Source organism: Neofelis nebulosa, chromosome 5 (assembly GCF_028018385.1).
Source record: "Neofelis nebulosa isolate mNeoNeb1 chromosome 5, mNeoNeb1.pri, whole genome shotgun sequence".
NCBI classification, from domain to species: domain Eukaryota; kingdom Metazoa; phylum Chordata; class Mammalia; order Carnivora; family Felidae; genus Neofelis; species Neofelis nebulosa.
In genome coordinates, this window is record NC_080786.1 from 117,207,496 (window position 1) to 117,234,482 (window position 26,987).

The following is a 26,987-nucleotide window of genomic DNA, read 5'->3' on the forward strand; positions in this document are numbered from 1 at the left end:
AACTTGGATATTTGGAACAACTTATCCCTTCCCATGCCATGTTAGTGAAATGTAGTTTTCAATTTTTTTTTTTTTAAGAAAAATATCTTCCAAGTTTGGAGTTAAAACCATTTATTCTAGAAAAAGCCATCATGAACTACACAGTAGTTGGCCAAGCCAAATACAGTGATGAAATAATTAGTGGGAGAAATATGTATCCAGTTTAGAAGAGAGACAGAGTTTATTTCCACTTCAAGGAGAACTATCTGTCTAAAACAGTACAATTTTGCCACTTTGTAAGAACCAAAGGACACACGAAATGTTAGATGGAAAAATATAGATACTGACTTGACCAGGGTTGTTAATATTACTCCTAAGGCACTCTGTTTGGGAGTTCCTTGCACAAAACAGTGGGATTTCAGCAAAGATAATTTGACCATTGACAGAATTATGTCACTCCTAAGACTGTCCAATTTAGGAAGTCATTATTTGCCACAGTTCTTGCTTAACAGACAACTCAGCAGGTTGCTTTGCTCCAGATAATTTCACATTCATTTTCACTGAAGTGTTTGTATTAAAGGATGAATGTGCTGATATATTCAAACATAGAATGCGAAAATACAGATCATTCTGTATTTTAATATGATATTAAACTAGTTTATGTAAGACAACCACAGATTATGCAATTTCATGTTAAGTTCAGAACAAGAATATTCAGAGGTATCGGAACACAAAAATATCTATTTGTTAATAAAAATGTGATTATCTGATTTCTGAGGAACAGACAATGCTACTATAGAATCTCCTCATTGAAAACCATAAAATAGAATATGAGAAATTGACTGACTTAAGCCTACTTAAACAAAAATTTACTAGATCTATTATTCCAATGCCAATTTCAATGAAAAAGAAAATCGGTAGTGTAGTAGATTGGAGTAAGAATATTGGTAAGGTGAAATGGATAGGAAGAGTTGGGTTTGTTAGAAGGAAATAGCTGTGTGTTTCACCAGAATGTTTTCAAAATTTAGCCCACTTCAGGCCATATTTACTTCTGGACATTAAAGGATATGACCCTTCTGTCAAGGTCTATAAGGGGAAGCTATTTCTAATAATTATCTATTGCTACATTACAAATTTTATCTTAAAATGTTGGGACTGAAAACAGCAAACATTTATTCTCTTATACTTTCTATGGGTCAAAAATTTGAAGATGGTTTAGCTGGATGGTTCTAGGTCAGAGTCAAGTAAAGTTTTTGGCTGTGGCTACTATCATCTGAAAATTTGACCAGGGCTATAGGATTCACTTCCAATAGGTCTTAGTTATATAACTTTTGGCAGAAGGTCTCAATTCCTTGATGTTGTTACTGCTTTTTGTTTTTTATTTTTATTTAAAAAATTTTTATTTATTAATTTTTTTTGGCAGAAGGTTTCAGTTCCTGGCCACATGGACATTCACATAGGGTTACTTGAGTGGCCTCTTGACATGGTGTCACCAGAACCACTAATTCAAAGGAGAGTAGAGAGAAATTGCAAAGTCCTTAATTATCTAACCTTGTAAGTCACACATGGTCACTTTTCCATAGCCTATTTGATAAAAGCAAGTTGCCAATCCAGCCCACACTCAAGGGGAAGACAATTAAGCTCTACCTCTTAAAGAGAAGTATATCAAAGAATTTGTGGATATATTTTAAAACTCCCACCTTATACTTTCATTTTACCTAAAATTTTCTAAGTGATACTTTGTCTTATCTCAATGTATTTTCACCGTTGCTGTCTTTAGTCATTGTTCCCAAAGCTCAGATAAAATGCTACCTTCAAATGAACTGAAAAAGCACAATTTCACAATGAGGGCTTTCATATGTAAAGAAACAAAATTCCCACTTGAAATATTAAAATGTCAAAGGAAATTTGAAAACATATCAGGTAACATATCTGACTCACTGGAAACATAGATGTATAAGCCATAAAATATTGAATGTGAGCCCTCAGAAAAAAAAAAAAATCTTTCATAAAAAATCAGTGTGAAACATGTATTTTATATAGATAACAGACACAAAATAACATGTTAAACTCTTTAAGTATTATTATTTGATAAACCATATTTTAAGGTTAGAGTTGTTTGAATACAACTGCCTCACAAAAGCATACATCCAATTTTGTTTAGGACTCAGTCTTGCATAAAATCACTCAATGTGAGAGTGTTCAAAGGCATTAAAACCCAATAATTCTAAAAATATTTTCCCCACCAAATTAAAGGTTAGCAATTAATCCTGTTCTTAAATGCTCTGTTTAAAGATAGAATCATCTTGAAAGATATTAGGTTTTCACCTCTTTTACTATTATTCAATCATGAATATAGTATCTGTGTCCTTCCAAATTTTAAAACCATGCAATGTTACTTAAATGATTTATAATGCATTTAGAGGTATGATTAATAAACATTTTTGTAAGATTGTAATTTGATATATTACGCTTTTTTTTGAGAGAGAGATAGAGAGTGCTCATGAGCAAGAGACAGAGAGAGAATGGGAGTGGGAAAGAAAGAAAGAGAAGCGCGGCTCTCTGGAAGCAAGGCTTGTACTCATCTGAATGGGAACTTGAACTCATGAAATGAAATCATGAACTGAGCCCAAGTCAGATGCTTAACTGACTGAGCCACCCAGGTGCCCCTGATATATTAAGCTTTTAAATATAGTGTTTTCAGGGGCACCTGGGTGGCTCAGTCGGTTAAGCAGCAGACCCTTGGTTTCAGCTCAGGTCATGATCTCACAGTTCCTGGGTCCAGGCCCCACGTTAGGCCCTGTGTCATGTTCTGCACTGACAATGTGAGGCCTGCTTAGGATTCTCTCTTTCTTTCCCTCTCTCTCTCTACCACCCCACCTCCCGTGCCCCTTGTGTGCATGTTCTCTCTAAAAGATAAAAACACCTGTGTTTTCAGGGGCACCTGGGTAGCTCAGTTGGTTAAAACATTTGATTCTTGATTTTGTCTCAGGTCATGATCTCACAGTTCATGACATTAAGCCCCGCACTGGGCTCTGTGCTGAGAGTGCAGAGCCCGCTTGGGGTTCTCTCTCTCTCTTTCTCTCTCTCTCCCTCTTTCTCTCCCCAACCCTGCATCCACTCTCTTTCTCTCAAAATAAATAAATAAACTTCAAAAAAAATAGTGTTTCTACAAACAATTTCTATATGTATAAGAATAATTTCACCAATTTTATATAGGCCAGAATTTTATATTTCTAAGTGGAATTTCTATTATTTTTCATATCTACACAAGAATCGAAGTTATATTAAAAATTAATGAAGAAGATTTCAACTGTCATTAAGATCACAAGTTATGTTTGTTAATTCATTTTGTGTGTGTGGGGGGGGGGATTGGGAAGTGAGAAAAAAGCAAAATATTACAGATAATGTGGAAGTTTGTTTTTTAAATGTACCGTTGGCTTACAGTCCAAACAAGATGGCATTGGACCTGTTTCTCCCTGCTAAGTCCAACTCATAAACTTGGACACAGTTAAAGTGACAACTCAGGGAGAATTCTAAAATGTGGCAAGAAAAAGACAAACAGGTATGAAACTCCAAGGCTAGAGGAAACACACAGTGGCAGGATGTCTGCCTCCCCAACAGAGAAGGTCACCCCAGCCTAGTGCTTTCTGACCCCATCTTAGCAACAGAAGCAGCCCAGGTAACCTCATCCTTCTTCCATATCCAAAGGGAGTCCCTCTGACAGTATCAGGTGAGTTGGACACCATCCACAAAGGGGATTGATAGACAGCTCCCCCTACCAGTAAGCGGTCCTGAGACTCCTTTCTTCACCAAAGGATACTGAGGCAGTGGAAAGGATTGGCAATAGGAACACAGATATAGCAAATGATCTAGTCTGAAAAGCCACTTTATTCCTCTGGGCCTGTCTCATGGAGATACTGCAGCATGTGGGCAGAATGGGCAGGAAAGACCCAGTCAAAATAAATAGGTGTGTTATAGATCCTCTTTGTCTCCAAAGGCGTGAGACTCCTCACCCACAGACATGGGGCAGGTGGGCAGAACCAGCAAGAAGGAAGTGTTCTCGGCATGTAGCTGGGCCCCAGAAGCCTCTTCGACCCCATGGGTGTGAGACTCCTTTCCCTGTCCAGAGATACCAGGGCAGCCAGGGACATAAGTAAGAGGGAACCCCCCAATATCTTTCATCCATTAGTCACCTTGGGTGGTAGGGGTACTCCTTGCACCCCCACAAGGAATACTAGAAAGAGACAAGTGGGAGCCCCAGTGGCATCAGAAAAATCAAGCAGACCAAAATAATACCTCAGAAGCTCTGAAAATTAAACTGACATTGGAATCAAAACACGCAAAAGGAGACCAAGAGCTGGGTGAACCCAAACAAGGTGATTGCCTGCTAAAATAAAATGTTTAAATAAGACCTAGAATCTCCTAACAAAACAGATGAAGTGTCCATGATCTAATTGAAAATCACCTGTCTTACTAAGAAACAAGAAAGTCACAACTTGAATGAGGAAAGATGTTAACTGATGCCAAAACTGATATGAATCAGATGCTTGAATTATCTGGCAAGGATTGTAAAGAGCATTTATAAAAATCCTTTATTGGTCAATTACACATTCTTTGGAAACAAATGAAAAACAAATAGATTTCAACAAAAAGTAGAAATAGTAAAAGATTGCCAAATGGAAGATGTAAGATGGAAAAATATAATAATCATAATAACAATTTAAAAAAACCCTTGCTGGATAGGTTCAACAGTAGATTGAAGGGACAAAGGATAATAATCAGTGACCTTGAAGAAAAATGAATGAAATATACCCAATTTGAAAAATAGACATAAAACAGACTGGAAAAAGTTGAATAGAGACTTGTATCTGTGAGACAGTAACAAAAAATCCAATATTTATATCATTGGATTCCCAGAGAGAAGAAAGAAAATGAAGCTGAAAGAATATTTGAAGAAATAATGTTTGAAAAATCCCGCATTTTGGTGATAGATACAAACCTACAGATTCAAGAAGCTGAGCAAACCTCAAATAAGACACACCTCCTCCCCCCAGATCCACACCGGACACACCGTAATTTATTTTTGAAAACTGAAAACAAAAGAAAAAGTCTTGAGAGCAAAGGGAAACACTTACTTAACGGAAAAGACCAATTTATACTACGATGAATTTCTCATTTGAAACCATGGGGGCCAAAAGGAGGTAGGTGGCACATTTTCAAGTGCTGAGAGAAAAGAATGGTCAGTCATGAACTTTATATCCAGTGAAACATTTCTTAGGGAATGAGAAGAAAAGATATTGAATGGTGAAGGGAGAACACGGGAATTTGTCACTATAAGACTTACTCTTAACATTTCAAACAGAAAGAAATGAGAAAAGAATCCTGGAGCATCAATAAAAAAAAAAAAACAAAGGAAAGTGAAAAATTATGGGTACATACAATGGACATCCTTTATTTCATAAATTTTATAAGTCATATTTGATGAGTAAAATTACTCTAAACAATGATGTTTAAAGATGGGGAGAGTGAAGATCTACTTAACTGGAAATAAGGTTTCCACATTTTAAAGTGGTAAAGTGTTGTTACCAGCAGACTGCTTGCTTTGAGTTACATTTGTATCAAATTAGGTCACAGTTAATAATTGCCTAAAATGTAAATTGTCTAAATATACCAATAAAAAACCAGAGACTGATCAGTGGATTAAAAGAAAGAATGACAGAATTGTACACTGTTTACATAAAATTCACTTCACATTTAGTCAGTTGAAAATAAAATGATGGAAAAACACTATGCAAACAATAAATTTAAAAAATAGGATTAGTTATACTAATATTACAGTAGACTTCAGAGCAAGGAAATTACCATAGACAAAGAGGGGCAATGTATAATGGTAAAAAAAAATAATCCGTCAGGAAAACATAATGATACCAAATGTGCATGCACAAAATATCAGGTCCTCAAAATACATGAAACAAAAACTGATAGAATTGAAATGAGAAATAGACAAATTTACAGTTATCAATGGGGGCTTCAAAGTCCCCTTCTCAGCTACTGATAGAAATACTATGGGAATGCCAGCTGGTGCAGCCACTGTGGAAAACAGTATGGAGATTTCTCAAAAAACTAAAAATAGAGCTACCCTACGACCCAGCAATTGCACTACTAGGTATTTATCCAAGGGATACAGGTGTGCTGTTTTGAAGGGACACATGCACCCCAATGTTTATAGCAGCACCATCAACAATAGCCAAAGTATGGAAAGAGCCTAAATTGTCCATCGATGGATGAACGGATAAAGAAGATGTGATATACATACATATATATATATATATATATATATATATATTTATTTATTTATTTATATATAATATGGAGTATTACTCAGCAATCAAAAAGAATGAAATCTTGCCATTTGCAACTACGTGGATGGAACTGGAGAGTTCCATATATCAAATATATCATATAACTTCACTCATATGAGGACTTTGAGAGACAAAACAGATGAACATAGGGAAGGGAAACAAAAATAACATAAAAACAGGGTGGGGGACAAAACAGAAGAGACTTATAAATATGGAGAACAAACAGAGGGTTACAGGAGGGGGTGTGGGAGGGGGGATGGACTAAATGGGTAAGGGGCACTAAGGAATCTACTCCTGAAATCATTGTTGCACTATATGCTAACTAATTCGGATGTAAATTAAAATAAATAAATAAATTAATTAATTAATTAAAAAAATTAAAAAAAAAGAAGCAAAGTCTAGATACAAATTCTTGATGATTTATTGCCATAGGTGGCTCCACAAAAGGTAAATTACTTAAAATTCTTGAAGTTTATTTCCAGAATAATAAAGTTAATGAGTTTGGAGGAAAAAAAAAAGAAATACTAGACAAAAAATCAAGACAAGATAAAGAAGATGTGAGCAGTCAACCAACAACAAATGTATATATATACATATATATGTATATATATATGTATATATATATATTCTGATCACTTATGGAACATTCACTAAAATAACGTGGGCCATAAAAATCCTCAACAAATTTTAAAAATTGAAATAATGTAGAAGTGTTCTCTGATCAGAATGTAATCAAACTAGAAATCAGTAATAGGAAAAAACAGGAAATGCTCTAAACACATAAAAATTAAATAGCATTTCCAAATAACCTATAAGAAATGTAAAAAAATACATAGAACTTAATGAAAACAAAAACATGATTTATCAAAGTACATAAGATGCCACTAAAGCAGTGTTAAAAGAAAAACTTATGCAGTAATAAGCACTTGAATTAGAAATAGGGAAAGCTTTCAAATCAATAACCTAAGTTCTTACCTCAAGAAACTAGAAAAAGAAAAGTAAAACAAATCCAAAGCAAGCAGAAGAAAGGAAATAATAAAGATAAGAGCATAAATCAATGAAATTGAAAATAGTAAAATAATAAAGTTAATGAAGCAAACTGTTCTTTTTAAAAAAATCACTAACAGTAATAAAAATAAAAAGTGAGAAAGGAAAAATTGTCAATACAAGGAATGAAATATTGGATATCATTACAGATCCTGCAGCCTTTAACAAATGAACAAGGGGATATTATTACCAACTGCATGCTAAAAAATTAGGTAATTTAGAAGAAATAGAATACTCAGCAATAAAAAGGAAAAGTACTTATATATGGAACAACTTGGGTGACTCTCTAGAGATTTATGCTGAGTTAAAAAAACCAATCCTTAAAGGTTACATACTTTGTAATTCCATTTATGTAACATTTTTGAAATGCAAAATTCAAAAATGCAGGACTCATTGGTTGCCAGGGAATAAGAATGGTGGAGAGTAGGTGGGTGTGATTCTAACAGTAAACTAGGAAGAACACTTTTGGTGGTGGAATTGTTCAGTTTCTTGACTGTTGGTGGTAGATACACGAGTTTGTATGTGTGAAATAATATAGAGAAGAAAATACACACATACATAAATGAGTAAAGTAGAACTGGGAAAATCTGAGTAAGACTAGTGGATTATGTCAATGTCAATGACATGATTCAAAATGTTACCAAGGAGGGGCGCCTGCGTGGCTTGGTCGGTTAAGCGTCCGACTTCGGCTCAGGTCATGGTCTCACGGTCTGTGAGTTCGAGCCCCGCGTCGGGCTCTGTGCTGACAGGTCAGAGCCTGGAGCCTGTTTCAGATTCTGTGTCTCCCTCTCTCTGACCCTCCCCCGTTCATGCTCTGTCTCTCTCTGTCTCAAAAATAAATAAACGTTAAAAAAAAAATTTAAAAAAAAACAAAAACAAAATGTTACCAAGGAAGAACCTGAGTAAAGGGTACACAGGATCTCCCCATATTATTTTTTACAATAGCAAGTCGATCTATAATTTTCTTAAAATCTCAATTAAATATGTACTGTTTTAAAATAGCCATTATCTTTAGACATGCCATTTTAACCATTTTTTTTTCATCCTGATGCCATGATTTTCTGCTTCTTATTCTACCTATTTTATCTCTCTCTTCCGTCTTCTAGTTCACTCCTATTTTTGGTTCTATATTATATTTTTTCTTCTATTTTCAAGATTATAAAGACTACATATGAAACATTTTAAATAGAAAAAAGTATTAGATGAAACTCTTGAATATAGCTGTTGCAAAAAATGTAACATTAATATCTGGTTAATATTTCAAAATACAGAATTCTTATTACTTTTCAACTTGAGATCCATTTATATTGCCAAGAAAATTTTGTAAAATAGTCCTGGCCAAGTTTTATAAAGTGAGTATCAGTACATACTACCTATATGTTTACTCTCTTTGGGGGAAATTATCATTACTGTCGTTTCACTGCCAAGATACCATTATTTATTGTTTATCTTAATGGAAAAGAAAAAAGAACATTTATGAAAGTTAAAACAGCCAGCATGGAAACTCTGGTTTGGCAAAATTCCAATTGTGACCATTTTCTTGTCATGTGATCCATAATAAAATGCTGTGCTTCTATTTAACATTTTAGTCAGTGAAGGGCCACTGATGGCTTTGGAACAGTGATGTATCATAATTCATATTTGTGGGCTCAACATGAATGAAGAGAGGGAGAGAGTCCATTTAGGAGGCTGTTGTTTAAGTGCATAAAAAGAGGATACTCCATAGGCAATACAAACTATGATTATTATTTTTTTTTTGGTAAGATCAAATTTATTTCCAGATTCTCATTTAACACATGTTATTGTTACTTGTTTAGGCTGTACAGTAATTTGAGTAGTTGAAAATTAATACATTCATATTGTTATGTAGGATAAACAATAATGTAAATGCTGAAATGCATGTATCTTGGAGATGATTAATGTGGTTTAATCCTGCCTGAACATCAGATACTGATTTATATTAAAAGATTTATGGGTATTCCTTAAAAGATCAAGAATTTTATAGCTTATAACTCTCCTCTTGTTAATGTTTAGGGAGTGCAAAAAATGCTGTGGAAATTTCCACCCTTTGTTTATAATGCTTGTTTGCAAGAGAACCATGGAAACTTCATTCACAAGGTTAAAAAACCTGCAGTCTTCCCTGGAAGATTTAGCGTGAAGGGAGGAAAGAGAGCCTAACTTGTTTCCCATTGTAACCCAGTCCTTCTCTTCTTCTTTGAAATCCAGGCAAATTAGACTTAAACTCTACCTACGTATGTTTACTGGCTCAAAACCATCCCCAAATTCTCAGGCCTACTTCCTTGTAAAGTTCCATCTTCTAATTTAATCATCATGGTCATGGTCATGGCAAAGCCTTCTTTGATGCAAGATTCTCCCTGCTGCTGGTCACCCCTGCAAGTACAGCACAGTCACATAATTTGACTTTTTTTTTTTCTCATGGGTTATAGCCTACTTAGAAAGCCCACCCTTTTGCACCTTTATCATTTAGGGGTAAAAATAGGGCTTCTTGGTTAAGTTCTTGATCACCTGATATGTAGAAGTTATTAAATCTGATAGCCCTGTACACATCATGCACCATTTCCCTAAGCCTGCTTAGTGGAGACAGAAGATTTAATATTAGATATTTAACTATGTTTTTGTATATTTTGATGGAAACATAGTTATTCACATACTTTATCAAGTTTCCAAATGATGTACTAAATGGTATGGACACCAAGTCATTGACTCTGAATTGATCTAAAACACATATGTTCTCAGACATAGACACATATTTGTGGTCTGGAGTGTTGAAAGTTTGAGAAAGCTTTTGGTGCAGCCAGAAACCCAATGCAGTGGAAGCTGGATTATGTTACTGTGGGGCAGTGAGCAATTATTTGCTTAAACTCAGGGCTGCATGGGCTGAACCGACCAACCGCCCTGATTCCTCAGCCTAAGAGGGGTTAATATTAGCAAAGTTCTGGTTTCCTCTAACATGGAGGATGGTGGAGATCAGCAGATGTCAGACTTGCCCTTGATGATACATCAGATCTCCTGGCACTGTTTGCCAATGGTGCCAGTTAATTGGAGGGAAAAGTACAGAGATCAGGTCTTGGAATGTGGACCTATGTAGGTAGTCTAATCAAGAATATGAGATAAAACGTGGAGGAGCTTGTATGATAGTCTAGAGTGGACCACGGACTTTGCAGCTGACCATCAGTTCCAATCCTAGTTCTGGCAATATCTGTGTCACTTTGCACAAAATATTTACCTTCTTTATGTTTCTTCTTCTTCTTCTTCTTCTTCTTCTTCTTCTTCTTCTTCTTCTTCTTCTTCTTCTTCTTCTCCTTCTCCTTCTCCTTCTCCTTCTCCTTCTCCTTCTCCTTCTCCTTCTCCTTCTCCTTCTCCTTCTTCTTCTTCTTCTTCTTCTTCTTCTTCTTCTTCTTCTTCTTCTTCTTCTTCTTCTTCTTACAATGGCATTTCACATGATTATTATGAAGATTAAAGGAGTTCACATATGTAAACCACTGAGGACATTTGCCTGGTATGTTTTAAGCCCTATGTCAGCATTTTAGACTATTATTTAAAAAATGCACAAGATATATCTTCATTCTTACACTTTTCTATGTGTAGGACAGAACTCATCATTTAAACTTACTATTTCACAATAATTCAAACATCTATTTACTTTTTTTGTAACAGATTTTTTTTAAGAGAAGGAACCTGTCACATTAATACGATCCCCTGACCTTTCAAAGAATTTTTTTATTAGGAAATCGTAAACTGTTATAAAGTTTGTTAAGCAAGATGGCAGCTCCCATTAGGCACAAATAACTTTTGCAGGTGATGGTAAAGCTGAGAGGTAAGGAAATGCAGATTGTCTCAATATTGTAAATTTTAAATTTAGTCGGCTACCAAATGTCTCTTTTCCCATCCTTTTTCCTAGCCCTTGGAATCTGTGCTGACTGAGCCCATCTGGGAAAGCAAACCAACCAGATGGTCATTGTGAACTGTTGGGGGGACCCCGAGGCAGTGAGAGCTAGTTTCAGAAAAGAAAGCTCTTTGGGACACAATGAATATAGGCCTAATTTATATTTTAAGGCTTTAAAAAGGAGATTAAGGCCAACGGTGGCATGATTTTAAGCCACAGTTGGGAGGTTTTTTTGTCTTCATGCCAGGGAAGCTGAATTATAAGTTTGGGGAGCTTTGCAAGTGTGAAAGAGATGCCATAAAAACAAAAGGAGGCTGAATAATTGTATGGCTGTGCAGATTACAAACAGTATGTAAAAGGATTGAGGTGAAAGAGCCTCATCAAAGCAATGCCCTCTTCAATCGATTTTTGTCACAAGGATTATGACTTTAGGAGAGGTATAACCAGCAGGGGATAAAGGAGTGGCATTCCCCATCCTCTTAATGCCAAACTACTTGAACAATTGATAACAAGGGATTAGAAACTGAATATATTGTGGCCTTATCCTATTCAGACTGGTGTCAAGGTTGAAGGGACATGGTTCATGAACTTGAGAAGCATTAGTGCACTAGTTGTAGGGCATCCGCAGATCTCATGTGTCTTAGCAAATACCATGATGATAAAAATTAGTTCTGGCTTAAGTTAATCGGTAAATCAGATACAGATACCCATCTGGCATTTCAGACATGATCTTAATCCTCCCTTCATTTTTTCTTTATTAGATGGCATGTTTTAGATTTAGTTATTTCATTGAAGAATCTTTTCCTATGGGAGATGTTTCATAAACACTGATGAAGGATTCTGGGACGATAAACTGAAGCTCAATCAACACCAGTCTAAGTGAAAAATACAACTAATGTTTGTTATATTTTTCCATGCTTGATGACTCTAATAACTATTAAACCACATTTTGCAATTCACAGTTGCCTTAGACAGTTTGTGACTGGCTCTATCATGACGATTAATTAATTATCCATTCATTAACTAACAGCACTGTGTTGAGGTGCTAGGTGCAAGGGGATGCAAAGATGAACACTCCTCCTACCTTCAGGCATCTCACTGCCTAGTAGTTTGAAAAGAAATATTAGAAATTATCATACAAAGTGACAAACACAATGATAGAGATACATTCAGGACATTAAGATACCACCAACCCCTCTAACATAAATAGGGCTACAGAGAGGCAGAAAATGCAGAAAATGGAAGTGGGTAGATAGGACAAATGGAAAACATCATAATGTGTGAAAGTTTGAGATTTCTGGACTCGTGATATAAATTTGAGAATCATCCAAGTGGGTGTGTGAAATGCTCTAATGAATGGCTGTGAGTTAGGATGTACAAGGCTTTGAAAGGTCTTTAGTCCTGTTGCATTAGTTATCTTTTGCTGTATGACAAGTTACTCCCAATCTTAGCAGCGTAAAACATTATTGTCTCACACACTTTGTATGGATCAGGAATCCGAGAGTGGTTTAGTTCAGTAGTTCTGACTCAGGGTATTTCATGGGCTTGCAGACAAGTCCCTTGGGCCTGCAGTCATCTAAGGCCTCAGTCGTAGAAAGTCCACTTCCAAGAAAGCTCATTAGCACAGGTATTGACTGGAGTACGCAGTTCCTGAACATGAGGGCCTCTACACAGACTGCCTGAACATTCTTAGCACATGGAAGCGGATTCCCCCACAGCAAGTGATCTGATCAAGAGAATGAGACAGAGTATCTTCCCTAGCCTGGAGGCTGCAGTCTTTGGAAACATGCCAACACTTTAGCCATATTTTATTCAGAAGTGTGTCCCTAAATCCAGCCGACACTCTAATGGAGAGGAATAAAATTTCATCTCTTTAAGGAAGAAGAATTTCAAAGTGATTGTAAAAATGTGTTTTAAACTACCAAATTGCTATAATAACACGAAATCCTGGCTAAATGAAAAAAAAAAATCCTGCTTTTCTTTAAAGTCATTGGAGAGCTGTGGATGCATTGAAATCTGAAGAAGCTAAGTGTCAGAAGAATAGTGTCTTCTAAAAAGATTAAGGGCCAAAGGATGTTTCTATGCCTGGAGTCAGTTGATAAAGTTGAGTAGGGATGATGCTGACATTTTTTTTTTTAAGTACTGTCTCATTTTTTTTCTTGAATTGATGATTAATGATGATTAATCATAGAGAGCTTTCATTATCTCTCTATAACAAATCAACACAATTCAGGAGTATCCACATAATTCTAAGGCCTTATTTTTATAGTTTCCCTAGTTTCTTTCTAGTATTAGATATAACAACCAGTGGGACCCCTCTACCAGTATGCATCCAAATTTACCACCAGTGAAATTTGTAACCATTGTACTATCACAGGATGCCAGGGGCTTTCCACATTCTGTAGATTACCAGTGTAGGATTCTCACTGCTAGAGTGGCCATCATCTGAGATGGGCATGTTAACTAGGGGCTCAGACTCCTCAGGGAGGAGGGTCACCCCACCAAAAATTCTACCCAGACCAGGGGAGGTGTTAGCTGAAGGAAGAAGCCTTTAGCACAGATAGAGAAGGGGGATGATTAAGTATCAGTTATGGGCTCAAGATCAACTACAACAACAAATCTTAAAGTAGTACCCCAAATGGGGCAAAATTCCTCACAGAAGCAAGTGCTGTTAGTGACCCGAGGAATGGACTAGAGTGGATACTCTTCCAAGTCAAAGCAATCATTCCTCTGTTGCTAGAAATATCTACTGCTGATGGTTCATGGATGTATCTTTTAGGGGAATTTCACTGGGCTGCTGAGAACAGCTCTCTCTAGTGTCGCACTCCCACCCAGAGAATGATTCTCAGCTAAAAATTGGCTGAAGAAAGCATACAAAGCCCCGGCCATGTAGCTTTTATTGGAGACAACTCTCACTCTAGTCCCATGTGAGATCAGCTGATATCCTGGTTGCAACCACATTGTCGGTCAGCTTCTCCCTCTTCCTAATGTGCTTTCTTCACTTCCTTATAGGCAGATTCCCCAAGAGTGTTTCTATATAAATCTTATGTATACAACTGTACCTCCAAATCTGTTTCTAGAGGTCTCTGTCTAAGATGGGATATTGGAGGAAAAGAGAAGGAAAAAATATTATTAACTTAAAAAAACATATACATTTTCAAAGACACTGGTAATTCAGACCTTTACCATTCATTATGTTGTCACTTGGAGAAATATGAATGACTCAAGTGACGTTCATTATCTGCATACTGTCTTTAGTCATTACTTCATTTTAAATGGGAGTTTTACACTTGTAAAATTGTAATTTGGGATAACTTTTTATTGAAAGATAATAAATCCATCTTAGGTTATGTTCTATATCCAACTCGCTTTTCCAAACGCTGCCCAGCTGCCCTACAGTGATCGCAGGCCCATCACGAGAACTTTGGCAGTGAATTCACAGAAGGGTAGGCATAAAGAATCAACAACCTTTCATAGACTCATACACCATCTCAACTTGCAGTCACTCTCCAGCAGCTGGACCTGCATAAATTCCAGATTTTTCTTCCAGCTTTGAGTCATTCATTCATGTCTGGGCTTACTAGTGACCGTTCTCTGATTCTTCACCTCCTTTCTTTGGACCTTATTTTCCAGGATCCTTCCACAATGGTTTATTGTCTAATTTTATAATAAATTACTTTCTTCAAAATACTTACAATGGTTTTGCTTCCCTGACTGATTCCCTTGACTAGTTCAAATGTCCTTAAATTGCACCGTAATATATGTAGTTTTCTTCTTCCTCCTCTTCTTCTTCTCTTCTTCTTCTTCTTCTTCTTCTTCTTCTTCTTCTTCTTCTTGTCCTTCTTGTTCTTCTTGTGCTTTTCAAGGTTTCTATATAGTTTGGCTTTTGATAAGGCCTTTCAATATCTTTTTTAACTTCAAGAATTTTGTTAAATGTTTTACTTGGGATATATTTTCCTAATCAATTTATTCATTAATTTATTTTTAAAATTTTTCCTATTCTATGTGGACTCTATCAAAAAAGATGTTGTCATTTGTACTCTTATCCTTTTTATCTCTTACTTCTCCATTTACATTTTTCCATTTTTTATCTTATATTGATAGCTTCTAAAGGCATTCCTAATAAAGTGTTAGCGTATTGATTTATTCTTCAGGCATACCCATTTTCATATTTTTTTTTTTTTTTAATTTTTTTTTTTTCAACGTTTTTTTTTATTTATTTTTGGGACAGAGAGAGACAGAGCATGAACGGGGGAGGGGCAGAGAGAGGGAGACACAGAATCTGAAACAGGCTCCAGGCTCCGAGCCATCAGCCCAGAGCCTGACGCGGGGCTCGAACTCCCGGACCGCGAGATCGTGACCTGGCTGAAGTCGGACGCTTAACCGACTGCGCCACCCAGGCGCCCCCCCATTTTCATATTTAACTTGCTTTTCAAATTATTTATTTCTCCTATATTATATTTTATAGTGAATACTTCCAGTGGGTTCTTCTTTAAGACTTTTTGTTCTTGATTTATATTTTCCAGATTCTCCCTTATTTCCCTGATTATAATTCATATGTTTATTTTAAATACTTGCTCTCTCTGGCCCTTTATTCTGTTTTATCAAGTATATAATAATTAGTTTGTTGCTTTTCCCGTAGGGTGACAAAAGCTGTAATAGTGTTTCCTTTGTGTTATAAGTCTACATAAATTATACCTAAGAAACAATCAACGCATTATCATTAAGATGGGCGGGGAGAGGGGCGCCTGGGTGGCGCAGTCGGTTAAGCGTCCGACTTCAGCCAGGTCACGATCTCGCAGTCCGTGAGTTCGAGCCCCGCGTCGGGCTCTGGGCTGATGGCTCGGAGCCTGGAGCCTGTTTCCGATTCTGTGTCTCCCTCTCTCTCTGCCCCTCCCCCGTTCATGCTCTGTCTCTCTCTGTCCCAAAAATAAAAATAAAAAAAAAAAAAAAAAAAAAAAAAGATGGGCGGGGAGAATAAAAGAAAGATACCTATTATCACTGCTACTATCAAAGTAGTACTGGATTGCAAAGTCTGCGGTTAATGCAATAGGACACAAAGCACATGAAAAAGTACAGTCCATATCTCTGGTAGGTAGATAAGCAAACTGTTATTAGAGATGTTACGATCATTTACTTACAAAACAAAAATTTTCCTAATGTAGTCGTTTTACTGATATAAAATGCAACAAAAATGAATACAATATCAACCCATATAAGCTAAGAAGTCCTCTACGCTGGCAAAACTAACAAAAAATATAATAAAGTTATAATAGCAATAAAAGTATATAAAAGACCTAAGACTTTACTTAATGAAAAGAACAAGAACTTTATAAAAAAAAAATCCACTCTTTTAAAAGACACTCAGGAATATTTGAAATAAAAAAATAAAATGCAACTTGCCCATGGAGAGAATGACTTCACAGTTTATGCACAGGGGTTGTGGACATACACTACTAAAGCCATGTGGTACAAGTGCAATATAAAGTTTATGGAAGGAATACTTGCAGCAGAGTAGTGCAGAACTTGCACAAACCCCTCAGGATTCTACAGCCGAGGTAGAGTTTATAGATGGTTTGTGAACAGAGTGGCCAATGATCCCATAGAGGCCTGCCTTGGCCGATAGGTTGGATGTACAACTGGGTGTACTCCAAGAACAAGAACAAACTCTGCCCCTAAACCTCATTACATATCCATAATCTATCCAACAAGGGTAGAGAACACCTAGCTTTTCTAAATAACAAGAACTATAGCAAAGGATTTTCTAGCCAAGGAGCAACCCTGAGGACTATGCGTATGAAAGACGGAGATCTGCAGATAAGAGTTGTGGGAACAGCCTTGTGCGCCAAGGATACTGACATCAGCCAAAGGCTGAGCCAGTTCTCTGATAAGCTAGTGACAGAGGGCACCCAGGGAGTCTCCAGGGCCATCCAGAGTTGTCTCTCATCATTAACACTGTAAAGATGTTTATTCTTCTAATTTCAGTCTAAAAAAATCAATATGTAATTCCAACCAAAATTCTAGCAGGTTATTTTGAGGGACCAAACAACTTATTATAATATTTATCTGTTAAAACCTATTTGTTTTCTTAAACAGAGGAAGCCTACATCCTAATTGATATGAAGATATACTATATGAATACACAGTAATAAAAATACTTTGGTACTGAGGCAACCACAAGCATACAGACGATTGGAACAGAATAAAGCAGAGGTCCTCAACTTCAGGCTTATTTATATTTTGAGCCAAATTGTTGGTGGGGTGGGGGTGGGGCTGTTCTGTGTGTTGTAAGATGTTTAGGCCTCTACTCACCAGATTCCAGTAGGACTCCCTGGCTCCCCACCCAGCCTGCCCTGGTGTTGACAAGCAAAATGTTCTTCGGATATTTCCAAATGTCCTCCAGGAAGTGAAATTGCTTCTAGTTGAGAGCCATTAGACTAGATTACTCAAAAATAAAGCTATTTGGTTTATTTTGGTTATTATGTTTATTTTGGTTATTATTTTGGTTATTATTTTGGTTATTATATTATATTGGTTATTATAAAGCTCTCATAATAATGAGAGACATTGTTTTTGATGAAATTGGCAGTATAAACCAATAAGGGGAAAGATTAATAGAGGGCATTAAGAGAACTGGCTCACATATAGAGTAAAATAAGGCAGGATACATTGGTGTGCTGAATAATGGCCCACTCAGAGTCCTAATCTACAGAACCTGTGAATATTACCTTATAAAAGGGTTCAAAGGAAACTTTGCTTATCTTCAGGAGTTTAAGATGAGGAGATTAATTTGGATTATCCAATGGGCCTGATGTAATCGGCAGAGTCCTTATGAAAGAAAAGACAGTGTGAAGACGGAAGCAGAGAAATTTGAAGATGCTGTGTTACTGGCTTTGACAATGGCGGAAGGGACTATGAACTAAACAATGTAAGAGCTGCAGCTCTAGAAACTGAAAAGGCAAGGCACTGAATTCTCTAAAGCTTCCAAGAGGAGCACAGCTTCACTGGAACCTTGATCTTGGACCAGTGAAATCCATTTCAGATTTCTGTTCTTCAAACCAGTAGGAGCATAAGTTTGTATTATTTTAAGTCTTTAAGTTAGTGATAGTTGCTTATAACAGCAATAGGAAAGTAACACAGACATCTATCTCTAATTATGAATGTTAAAAGGATTAAGACATTACATAAAACAATAAATGGAATAAAGCCAGTTAACAGAAATATTTGGAAACTAATTTTGCATTTGGGTGGGGTTGGGAGTTTTTAACCAAGATCTGTAAAGCAGAAATAAATTGTCAGTCAAAAATCAAACACATTTAAGCACATGTAAAATTTAATTCAATGGACCTTGGATAGAGAAACTATTTATAAAATCTGGGCAGAGTTGAGGGACAAAGGTTTAATTAACTTAGAAGCTGCCTGAAGTGGCAATTAACAGTTGGGATCAGCACGAAGCTGACCAAAAAGCTTAAAAAGGAAATGCTGGGTACTGAGAGGGCCAGAAAGGGCTTCGGTAAGCTTTGAGATAACCTTGGGAGTCTATAAGGCTCCACACATGAGTCCAGGAGAGACCCGAGAGGCCTTTGATCTCTCATCTTCAGTGGACCGTGGAGCTCTGTGCAAGCAGAAAGTAAAGGCTGAAGGAGAATGTTGACAGCCAGGTGGATCACTGAAGGTGTGCCACATTGTACAAACAGAGTCCCTTGGTAAAATGCTTTAAGGCATTTAAGGAAATCTCTGTTTAATCGCTAGCTGACCATTAAAATAATCCGGCAGAGACAAGTGGCTACTTGTGACACAAAGTGCATAATTTACAAAATTTGGTCAAGTAGGTCAATAAATGAACAAATAACCCCAGCAATAACAACAACTACACCACACTGGCGGTGGGTAGGATCTGAATTACCACATTGCATTATTTAAGTTTTTTGAAATGAATGAATGAATGAATGAATGAATTAATTAATTTAGAGAGAGATAGCACAAGCAGGGGAGGGGCAAGGAGAGAGGGAGAGAGAGAGAATCCCAAATAGGCTCTACACTGTCAGCGCAGAGCCCAGTGTGGGATTTGAACTCACAAACTGTGAGATCATGACCTGAGCCAAAACCAAGAGTCAGACGTTTAACTGACTGAGCCACCCAGGTGCCCCACAATGTTACATTATTTAAAATGTCTAGATTTCAATAAAAAATATTACAAGATTTGCAGAAACAAGAAAGTAAGGCCCATATGCTGGATGAAAAAGCAGGCAGTAGAATAAAAACTGTCCTTGAAGGAATCCAGACATTGGCGTTACCAGAAGAAACTCTGTATCAGCTATCTTTAATATGTTCGTAGAACTAAAGAAAACCTTGTCTAAAGAGCTAAAGGAACACATGAAAACAATGTCTCACCAAATAGAGAATATCAATAAAGAGAGAGAAATTGTTTAACAAAAGTAGAAATTCTCAAGTTGAAATCTGTAATAACTGAAATGAAAAATCTCACTAGAGGGCTCAATGGCAGATTTGAGCTGGCAGAGGAAAGAAGTAGCAACCTTCAAGGTAGGTCAATGGAGATGATCTAGTCTGAGGAACAGAAAGAAAAAAGAATAAAGAAAAATGAATAGAGCCTCAGAGACGTGAGACAGCAGTTTGAGCTGTGTTCCTCCACTCAAGGTCACTGCTCCTCTCAGGAGGTAGACTTTAAAATAATTGTCTTTTCTCAGGTTTTAGCAACCATCCACTACACATCCAAGGTTTTAAGCTTAGGGATTGTAGAACTCTAGGCTTTTAGCCCTGCTCTACTAAACTAACCCCTGTGGTTCCCCTAATCCTATCCATACCTTAAAAAAAATAGTCCATTTGTAAATATTATTTCTCAAATTGTCTTATATGAGTAATAACTATACACATGTTTATTAAACTAGACAGATGGAGAACACCTACTGGTCTGTCATCAGGGGAATAAATACGTAAAACACAATGATATATGTGCTATTCCACTGCTAAAAGCAATGAATGAGGTACATTTATAGTAACATTTCTATAATGTACAGTGTGGAATAAAAAAATAAAAAAAAGAACATAAACCTGTAGCTTTATGTCTATTTAAATTCTACAGAATTTTATTGTGTTTTCAAATATAAACAGATATTTAATGATGTGTACTATAGTGAGAACCCAGGGAAAAAAGAGGGGATGGGAGTGATATCAGGAATGAAGGGAAGAATAAAATTATATATGTGAAGAGCTTTCATGGACAAATAGACTATGTCATGAGCTGAGGAGTTTGGCTAATTGAACTCATACATGGGTGTCCAGAAAAAGGCATGTACATAAAAATAAAAATAAAATTAGGAGTCTGAGTTAAGTGATTGACAAAGTCGTAATTATGAATTTAAGATTTCTTAAGATGAAACAAAGTAACTGCATTTAAAAATGGCATATTAATTGGGGCACCTGGGTGGCTCAGTTGGTTAGGCAACTGACTTTGGCTCAGGTCATGATCTCACAGATCGTGAATTCGAGCCCCGTGTCGGGCTCTGTGTTGACAGCTCAGAGCCTGGAGCCAACTTCAGATTCTGTGTCTCCCCCTCTCTCTACCCACCCCTGCTCATGCTCTGTCTCTCAATAATAAGTAAAAATTAAAAAATTTTAAAAAATGGCATATTAATGATTATTCTGCCTATGATGTGCACATTCAACACAAAAGTGGAGAGTTTAGCCCAATGGAAGTAACCATTTTGACCAGATAGAAGAGAATGAGGAATAGGGTCATGAGTAGAATAGGGAGATGGGTGGGTTGAGGGTTAGAACTGTTGATAGGTAGAGTAGAACTTTGGGATGTGGTAATTAGGAGACTTGGAGGGGCAGAATGAGTATATAGATAGAGCCAGGGATGAGGTGACACTCAAGAAGAGGGCATAAAACTTCTTTGTTAATTGGCTGTATGTTTTCAGACAGTTACATCCTATTGTTCTTAATGTTGCCTGTCAATGTATTGTTATATTAGGTCACATGGAATTGTCCCTGAATTAAAATAATATTAAAATGACATACATTTTTGTCTTTGAATAATCCAAATTAACAGAAATGATGAAAGCCACTGATCATTGATGGGAAGGATTAAAAAAAAAAGAGTAGGTTTGATTGGTGAAGGAGAGGTCTTTTGAGGAGGTGGTGAGGAAAGAAAAATACCAGCTGTCACTCTATTCAGAAAGAAGAGATGACTATTTATTTTGATTAACATTTCATGTGCCTGTCAGGCAAACCCAAATAATTTAGATGTAGGAGAGTGTGGGCTGTGTAAGATTTATTTGGGGCGATAAGTGTGGGAAGGAGATTTGGCAGGAAGATTCCAAAGATAGAGAACAGATAATTTTTAAAAGAAAACTCTTTTGCTTATGACATTGATTTAACTAATAAGAGTAGAAATTGTTTAATGCCAGTTGTTTCCTCATTTTGGGGATATTGAATTTTCACGTGAATGATGACTCACACACACTAACTTAAAAGCAGTTGTGTGTTCTTAGTGGATTGGTTTCAGTAGGCATGTTCCAAGAAAATGGCAGCCCACAAGTAGCATTACTGAATGTCTTTGGAAAGGGAATCTATGTATATAATTGCTTACGTTATATGATCTGAGATTAAATGAAATAAGCTCTGTTTATTCTGTGGAACAAAAGGGGCCAGCTGGATTCCTGTGGTGCTAGCCCCTAACCAGAGAGAATCTCCACCAGGTCCAGTTAATCTCCCTTCTCATTGATGGAATGAATATTCTCAGAGGCAACTCCACACATTGAATCGCAGTAGTCTCATTCTGGACAAGGGAAATCTTCATTCACAGTAAAGGTAAAGGGTAGAGAGAAATGCGTTCTCTTATATTGAGAAAATAGTTTGGCGTTAAGTCGTGCCAGTCACATTATTGACAGTCAAAAGCACTGTTAAGGTTTTTAAGACCCAGAAGTCATAGTCGTTGGGATCACATCTGTTTCACATGCATGCTCAAGCCCCCAAATCACAATGGCGGAGATTACTGTTGTTTTATTTTCCCAGCCAGTTGTTATTTGTGTTCAACTGTGCAAGAAACATGCCTCTCGATTGACGTAAGTTTCTAGGCGAAACAGAAAAGCAGGTGGGGGCAATGCTGTAATTCTGCAAGCTTTCAGAATCATGCAGCTTTCCCCTTATCTGTGAGCAGGGAAATGCTTTCTGAAGTGATGTGAACATTCACCAGACTTCTGTGTTACTTTGAAGTGCTTGTCTTTCCTAGCGGTTCTGACTGGTCTTTAGGGGGAAGTGGAATTCTTTAAGCTGGTGCCTTATGGAGCATGGAGAGTAGCTCGTGTACAGCTGGCTTCAAGACAGTGGAAGCTGCAGCCGGAGACAATTCTCTCTCCTTGGAAAGTTGCAGTGCTCTCCAGGCTTGTAATGAAAGCAACACAAGCCCTTGGCTGATTGACCTCTTTGCTTCCCTGATGATTTAGCTCGTGTGAGAAACAGGAGGGACACTAACTTGTGCTGTAGGAATCTCATACTGGCTGCTGCCCTCGTTGTTCTCTTGACTGGGAATATGCTGAATATTCTCTTGAATATTCATGGCCTGTCAACTGGAGGAACAGTTATCACAGATCAGTGATAACTCAGTATCCCCGTTCCTCCCTGTTTCCATGTCACTGACAGCATCAGCTATGGAATAGTCCCCTCAATGCCCGTGTGATCTGCACCCCACGTCACCTGCTGTTCCCCACCTGCAGCTCACCTGTCTGACCTCTTGTATTATACACCACCTTGCTCACTCTCTTCTAGGCACACTGATCTCTTTCTTGTTTCTCTAACAGATCAAATGCACTTCTCCCATAGGGCCTTCACACTTGTTTCCCGAGCCTAGAAAACTTTTCACCCTGAAAAGTCTTCATGGCTTGCTTTTTCATCACCCTCAAGTCTTTTCTCACCTATACCACCTTTCCAGTGATATTTCCCTAGCCATCCTGCCTAAAATTGCTTCCTCGGCTCTGAGATGTCTTGTCTCTCCCCAGATAGTACTTTTCACAAACAGAGTATACATTTAATGTATGTTGTCAATCTTCCCATTGGGATGTGATCTTCACGAAGGAAGCAATTCTAATCTAATCGTTTGTGTTCACTACTATCTCTCAGGCAACCAGAACAATGTACAGAGCACAGTAATCACTCCATAAATATTTGTTCAAAAATAAATAGCTGACATTTATTCATGTTCCTGCTCTGCTATGCACGCTTTTAACTGCTTTTTACATGTATCATTTATTACTCACAAGAATACAATAAAAGCAGTGGGCCTGCTTCCCTTCATTTTACTTAAGGGAAAACTAATGCAGATTTTGAAATACTTCAGGATTATCTCACTTGAATGTAGTGGAGTGGGATGTAAACTCTGATAGCCTGAATCTTACAGATCAAACTCTTAGCACTATTTCACTCTATTAACCACAACAGAAATCTATCTACCTAAGTCCTGTATTTTGTTAAGATTTGGGGGGAGAATTTAAATTTGTCTTTCCTAAGGTTAATTTTCAAAAGAGCCTCATAGCCATGTCTCACGCAAATTTATTTTGGGCGTGAAAACTTGCAAATGGCATTTACTATCTGCTCCAACAGCAGAGTATACAAACCCTTTAAAACCGTCAGCTGCAGGGGCGCCTGGGTGGCGCAGTCGGTTAGGCGTCCGACTTCAGCCAGGTCACGATCTCGCGGTCCGTGAGTTCGAGCCCCGCGTCAGGCTCTGGGCTGATGGCTCGGAGCCTGGAGCCTGTTTCTGATTCTGTGTCTCCCTCTCTCTCTGCCCCTCCCCCGTTCATGCTCTGTCTCTCTCTGTCCCAAAAATAAATAAAAAATGTTGAAAAAAAAAAATTAAAAAAAAAAAAAAAAAAAAAAAAAAAAACCGTCAGCTGCAGAGCCCATAAAACCAATGAAATCAATATTTTTAGAGGGATATGAAACAATGTATCTGAATGACAACACTGTTTATATCTCTTAGTTTTGTTTGTAGACATCAATTACAGAGGCTTTATAAATTTATTATTTTTTATTTTTAAAGAAAAGCAATGGCTTTTTAAGATGTTGTTATAAATGTGTTACTCATGCAGTCCTTTCAGAATACAGATGAGACAAGTAAAGCTCACAGACAGTGACCCCTAAGCCCAAATAAGTTGTTAGCAACTCCTAGTTACCCTAGGACAGTTACATGATATTTACACATACTGTTGGCTGACTGCAGAAGTATCTGTTGCCTCCTGTAAACTGAAGTTAGTTGTTTATACTCATTTATCTTGCAAATAAGAAATGCATAAAATGTTTTAGAGAAAAAAAGAAATATGTACATATATTGTTTAAAGTATACTTAGCCGTCACTGAGATTATTCTTCCATGCGCATAAGTTATTTTCATTTGTCTTTGCACAGGCAAATGGAATGTTCACCTTTGCAGAATAAAGCCATAAGTATTTCTGATTTGTTGATAGTGGATGTAAATGGAGTAAACTAAATTCTAAATACCTTTTCCCCTAAAGCTTTCAGAAAATATACCATGGGAGCATCAATAGATGCTTTAGACTTTTTTTCTTTAAGTTAATTTATTTATTTTGAGAAAGGGAGAGAGAGAAAGCACTAGCAGGGGAGGGGCAGAGAGAAAGGGAGAGAGAATTCCAATCAGGCTCCGTGCTGTCACTGCAGAGCCCAACTCAGGGCTCCAACTCATGAATCATGAGATCATGACCTGAGCCAAAATCAAGAGTGGGATGTCCATCCAACTGAGGCACCTCGGCACCTCAGGTGCTTTAAACTTTTTGTATTCAAGATTAAAATTGCTCAATTGGTTAACCCCCCTTTGGCACACCCCTCCCCCCCCAATGATACAACATAGGATAATGTACACTTGTTCTCATCGTGTTTCATGTTCAAAATGAAATACTTTAGAGGACACTGCGATGGACACACTTTTCAAATGCGAGCATGCCTCCTCTCTGTATTGCCATCTAAGACAGCATGGCCATTTTCCCAACCTGCTCTGTGTGTCCAGGGTGAGCCCGACAAGGTTTACGGGGAAGGAGATAGAAATTAGAGGAATAGGGAGAAAAGTAAGGGAAGAGAAAAGTAAAGAGAAAAAGAGAGGAAAAAGTGGCTTTCTTATTTTTCACTTTCCCAAGAAAATTCACCAGTTCAAGGGCTTTCACTTCACATCAAAGGCAGGTGACTTTGGAATATGCTGGCCTCATGACAGCAGCCACTAGCTACAGGAAAGCATTTCTTCCCCAGCAGCCAGAGGGATGTGGGTTCAGGGATACAATTCTCAAAACAGAATAAATGAGACTCCCTTTATTATGTGATCACAAGGGCCTTTCTTAGGGAGACATGAAGAATTGCCATCTTAATATTTGAATCAATGCATATTGTTGACATAATTCATTTCACCTATAACTTTCAAGCATCTGTCTAATGGGATGCAGTACATTGAGTTTGTTACTTGGCATATGGACAGTACTAATAATGCTCTGCTATTTTACTCTTTATTTTCTCACTTCGGTTTCTGAAATGGGGGAGGCAAAGTACTGCATCATAGTCTTACTACCCTACTTACACTTCTCAAACACCTGTCCTCTTCCCTGCTTCTGCAAATTGACCTCGCACTAATTTCTCAGCAGACTGGGCCGCAGGCCCATCAGAGGGACAGCTTCTTGCTGTCTGCTCCTTAATAATACTTCCTTGTTACTCTCTCACTCTTCCCAGATCCCATCTTGACTTAGTTCCTGCCTTATGTAAACTCCATGGGTATGCGTTGGTGAGATGTTAATTTGGGAAGCATGGCTTGCAATCTGTGGAGTACCAAGAACAGCTGGTGCTGCTGCTGTTTAGTTTTTCTTGGCAGATGGACACAGAGAGAATTACGAATGGGGGAATTTGCTTCAGTCTTGGCTGCCACTTCCTACAGAAATGTTACATTTGCCAGCTCTCTTTCTCCTATGCCGCTCTAGCACCAGGGCATAGTATTTTCATGTGTTCCCCTCAATGCATGGTCCAGAGCTTCCTGCATAGCCTTTGTTCTAAGCTTCACACTCAGTAGCCCTTTGGCTACTTGACCACAGGGAGAGGCAGATTTGATTATACTTCAGCAGCTTGAAGTATGCACTAACTATATGCCGTTCCATATCCCTAAGAATTTTAGCTCAATACTTAACTGTGTTATCGTCCATTTGTTTATTAAAATAATCGTCAGTGAGCATCTTGGTCTTCTAGTCTGTTATAACAAAATACCACGTACTGGGTGGCTTCAATGACAGAAATTGATTTCTTACAGTTCTGGAGTCTGAGATGTCCTCTATCAAGGGGCTAGTCAATTCAATTCCTGGTGAAGGTCTTCTTTCTGACTTGCAGATGGACATCTTCTTGGTCTATCCTCACATGACAGAGAGAGAGAGAGCTCTGGCCCCTCTTCCTCTTCTTATAAAGGTACCGGTCTCAACACAGGGGCTCCACCCTCATGACCTCCTTTAAACCTACCCCAAGACCCCACATCCTCATACCAAAGTCTCCACCTCCTAATACCATCACATTGGAGGTCAGGATTTCAACATGTGAATTTTAGGGAGACAAAACCATTCTGTCCATAGCAGCAAGTTCTAATCTATGTACCATAAGTTAAATGTAGAAATTAATATGGTTTGAACCATC

The 26,987-nt window shown here is 37.5% G+C and overlaps 1 long non-coding RNA gene across 3 annotated transcripts in view; it reads left to right on the plus strand.

The window, feature by feature from the left end:
• Positions 1-26,987, plus strand: part of LOC131512663 (uncharacterized) — a 130,590-nt gene that overhangs the window by 67,845 nt on the left and 35,758 nt on the right. The gene's annotated exons all lie outside the window — the stretch shown is intronic.